The sequence below is a fragment of the Camellia sinensis genome, chromosome 13, assembly GCF_055761805.1.
Source record: "Camellia sinensis isolate YWXY chromosome 13, ASM5576180v1, whole genome shotgun sequence".
In the NCBI taxonomy this organism is placed as follows: Eukaryota; Viridiplantae; Streptophyta; class Magnoliopsida; order Ericales; family Theaceae; genus Camellia; species Camellia sinensis.
In genome coordinates this window covers 137,614,531-137,619,284 of record NC_138973.1, presented here as the reverse complement: position 1 = coordinate 137,619,284, position 4,754 = coordinate 137,614,531, and the positions used below count along the sequence as shown (strand labels likewise).

The following is a 4,754-nucleotide window of genomic DNA, read 5'->3' as shown; positions in this document are numbered from 1 at the left end:
TAAATAGCTCAAGAAGGTATAATTGGTGACTTGAATTATTTTAATTTCGAGTATCGGACCCTTTGAGAGTTTAATTAAATATTCGATACAGTTTAGTAAAATTGATATTTCATTAAGTGGGTCCGAATTGGTGTTAATTAAGTTAAGAGAGTTGGGAATTAAGATTATCATAAATACAAATTATTTATGAGGTATTTAATTGAGTATATAATTTATTGACGAAAATTTTGAGTTTGATCTGAAATGGAAGGCCTTGATGATGTGAGAAACTAAAATTGAAGAAGGAAATAAGTTTAATTCGATATTTGGAGCCTTTTGAGAATTTGATTAAAAATCTGATTCAGACTAATAAATTTAAATATAATTAATTGGGCTTTAAAGGAAGTCAAATAAATTAATTAAATTACGTGAGATTTGTGATTAGTTATGATTAATTTAATTATGTGTTAATCAAGATTTAGTAAGCCTAATTATTGCTTAATTAAATTAATCCCAAACATAAATTAAATTAGGAAGGAATCTAATTGGAGGGTGTATATGGGTGTGGGTGTGGGTGTGGGTGTGTAGAGAAGTATGAGAATTGGTGTATTCTGGAAGCTTTGAGGCAACAAATAGACATACATATATATACATACCAATATAAGGGTTCATGTGTGTATGTTGGAAGCATTGTGAGCTCAAAGAAGGAAGAAAAAAAAGTGAGAGCACCGAGAGAGAGGAAAACCGAGAGAGAGAGAGAGAGAGAGAGAGATTTGTGATGGAAATCTAACTCAAGAGTCTAAGAAGACGAAGAAATATGGAAGAAAAAGTTAGGAAAGGCAATGAATTGAAGGGAATCAACTAAACTTCTTGACATTAAAGTTCAAGGTATGAAATCATGCTTGATTTTTGTAAAATCTTTATACTACACTTGAAATTAAAGATGAATTTAGAATCAATATCTTGCAATTGGAAGCAATTAAGGAGAAAATGAAGGAAATTAAGCTAGAATCATGGTTTTGGGGATTAATTTAGAAATTAATTATGTTTGGTTTGCTTTTATAGAATCTTTTTATAATACTTAAGATTGAGAAGGATTTAAGATTATAGTTATGGAATTAGAAAGAAACTAGGTTCAATTGTATATAATTTGGATGAATTGAGAAATTGAACTTGAAAGTAAGAAAGCTATGGAATTAATCTTATGGATTTTGTAAGAAATTGGATTTTGAGTAAGACATTGAAGCTTAGATTTTATAAATAATTTAGCTAAGAGCAGAAATTAAGAAACAATTGGGTTCAATTTCAAGTAATTGGAAAGAAATAATGAAAGGATGAAGGAATTTGGAGATTAATTCTATCAATTAATTATTTTTGGGTTTTGGATGTTAAATTAAGTTAGGTTGAAGAATATGAGTTATGATTCTTTAAATTTGTTAAGTTTGGGTTCAATTTTGAGAATTAATCTTGACTTAAGCTCTATAAATTACATCCAACAAAAATTGTTTGAAGACTTGATCCATACGATGGAATATATAATTGACTTTGAAGAAGAGTTTTATAGGTAAATGGTTTAAAAATGATCAAGTTTTCTTAATTATTTAAGAGTTTGTATATTTTTAGACAAGCTATGTTTAAACCTAAGTTTTGGAATGATATTTTGAAAGTTTAATTCATGTGTTAAAATTTGTGGGTTTAAAATTGAGTTTGATATGAAGAAAATGAATTAAAGCTAAAATTTGGCTAAATTTAGAAATTGAGAATCAAAAATTGGTTTGATTGTGAATTAAATTTCGTACATGCAAAGATGCTCCTAAAAGCTTTGTGGCTTTAATTTTATGTTTTATAAAGCGAAAGAAGAAAAAGTTTGAAATCATTGATTTAGTAGTAATTGATTAAGAAGCCAAGTAACAAATCAGTCTTTTGGAAAATAAGGATTTGGTAATGAAAGAATATGTAAAATGAGAATCTGATTCATTTGAATACAGAAAGAATAAGCGTAGTAGAACTTCAGATTACTTAAATAACAAAAAGACAAGAAAAGTTAAGTTTGATCAAGGAAGTGATATTGCGTTTCAATGTGTATCTGTTATGTGTTTGTGTAGGTCACGCGCTATGGTTCTTCTACTCTGTCTCTGGAGCTATCTGTGAGTAACACTGTTGTAAAGATATGTTGAAGTAAAAGTATTTATTTTCTGCGTTACACCATTCTCTGTTCTGAAATAATTCTTCTGCTTAATGAATAATGATCCTATTTTCTTGAACTGTATTCGTGGCATCCTTAGCACCTGTTTACTATCATTATTACAGAGATCTCTGTTACTTCCACTTCTTGAAACTCCTGTTTACTGTATGATGGCCATCATATATGACTGCTCGATCTTCATGACCGTCTGTTCGGTTTTCATGACCGCCTGTATTGTTTTGTTGTTGGATGTACCACGTATAACTACTATGCTTCCATATGAAATATGGATCTGCTAAGCATATGATTCTGATTTTCTGTTTATTACTAAAATTGGCCGATTTAGATTGTAGTAAGGACATCATTCATAACCTCTTTACATTGTTGTTATTCACTGAGCTTTAGCTCATTGTGTTATATATGCATGTAGGTGATCAAGCGCGTGACCAGGCCTAGAGCTTCTGCCTGGACTCTGTTTTGTCAACCAACCTATGTGCCTCCCGTGGAGGTTCCAGATATGTCAAATGCCGAGGCTATGTGATTAAAGTTTAAGTTTTTGGTTATTCTATATAGGGTTAAGTCCCTTTTGTCTTCTTTACATATGTGCTGACGCATGACTAATGTGATAATATATGTATATAAAAATAAAAAAGTTTAAATATTGTCTGTCTCATGTAAGTCTGCATAGCTCAATGAACGATGTATGTTTGTATTTTGCTTCTGCTAGCCCCTAATATTATGTATTTGTTTAAGAGGCCTTTGGTAATCTTAGGATTAATGGTCAGTCATGATACTAAACCTATAGGGGCGGGTTTGGGTTGTGACACTGGGATGCCTCATGAAAGAGGCTTTATTCTTAATCTTTTGTTTGTCCTTTTGTTGTTTTTGTTGGTCACGTATAACCGTTTATATATATAAGTTTTTGACTTGGAAGACTATGTAATGAATGTTCCTAGACATGTATGATAATGTTTTGTATGAATGTGTGAGTTATTATAAATATGAGTAAAAAGTTTTTGTTCCATGCCATTTATGCACAACCTCGTTAGACAATCTTTACATTTTGCTTTCGCTTTTGGCCCCCTATTATTAAGCATGAGTTGGTTTCTGTCTGAGGCCGTAGGTAACCTCATGATTATTGGCCGGTTATGATCCTAATCTATAGGAACAGGTTCGGGTCATGACAGAGTGGTATCAGAGCACAAGTAATAACTTACACACTTGTTCAAATGGGCAATAGAGTGTCTGGAAAAAACTTAAGTTGCATTCATATGGTAAATATATGCTTGAATGTATTAAGAATATGCTAAAGTGTTCTGAAATATATGACTACGTGATATATGAATTGTTGCCTATTTGTATATGCTTGCTCTTTTTGTTTGTGGATATTTTGTGCATGGTTTTTGTATGCAATATAATGTAAGTCTTATCAGATAATGGTGAGAGCAAGAGCTGAGGAGATAGAGGAATCCTCTACTGCCAGACTAGATATAATGGAAAGGTTGATCTAGGATATGGTATAAACATTGAGGCAACAGCAACAATGGCAACAACAGTGGCAACAACCGCCACCCCCACCCCCAGTACAACCTGTACAAGATTTGCAAAATGATAATTGAACAATAGTTCTTACCAAGGAGTTTAAGAAGATGAAACTGCTGACATTCCACAGGAAAGTTGCGTTCTTGGCATAGAAAAGCTATTTGAAGTATTTCCATGACGCGAAGCACAAAAAGTACAGTTGGCAACATTTACACTTGAAGATGAGACGAGGAGGTAGTGGATGTTAATCCGTGAAAATAACAAGGGTATTGATTGGAGATCTTCTACGAAAAGTACTTTCCACAATGTGCCCCATGATAGAAAATTGGCTGAATTTGAGGGATTTAAACAAGGCAACTTGACTGTAGCCGAATACGAAGCAAAGTTTATTGAATTGGCCCAGTTTGCACTGCATATGGTTGACACCGACTATAAAAAGGCAAGAAAATTTGAGGGCGGTCTCTGTAATGATATTTAGGAAATAGTCAATGTGTTGAAACTACCTACTTATGTTGATGTATTGGATCGGGCTTTAATGTTAGAAACTGACATGGTTCAGGTACTACCTCTATATGCAATCAAGATGTTTTTGTGTTAATTGATTCCGGATCCACACATTCTTTTGTGTCCACTACATTTTCATCTAGATTGAATAGACATTTGCTATGTGTATCTGCTCCATCTGGGGAATCTGTGTTATGTACATCTGTGTATCATATATGTGATATACGTATTGGCGGTGCTACTTTATATGTGGATTTGTTACCTTTGGACATTAGACATTTTAATATAATTTTGGGAATTGAATAGTTGTCTAAGTACTATGCTACTATTGACTGTGTAACAAAATGGGTTTTGTTTAGATCGCCAGGACATAATGAGTTTGTGTTTGTTAGTAATGGTGTGGTGCCTTCACCTTATCTAATTTCAGTAATGAAAGAATGTAAATTGCTTAAGAAGGGGTGTCAGGGTTACTTGTATAGCATATTGACTAAGCAATCTATGACTGTTGAAATAGACATTATCCTTGTTGTTAGAGAATTTTTTG

General features: G+C 32.6%; 1 long non-coding RNA gene across 1 annotated transcript; it reads left to right on the top strand.

Annotated features, from left to right (window-relative positions):
- The first annotated feature begins 651 nt into the window (after positions 1–651).
- Positions 652–4,335, top strand: LOC114260522 (uncharacterized). Its single transcript, XR_014349623.1, has 3 exons — positions 652–867; positions 2,085–2,126; positions 2,595–4,335. It is a non-coding gene; the product is annotated as an uncharacterized LOC114260522 (long non-coding RNA).
- The last annotated feature ends 419 nt before the right edge of the window (positions 4,336–4,754 follow it).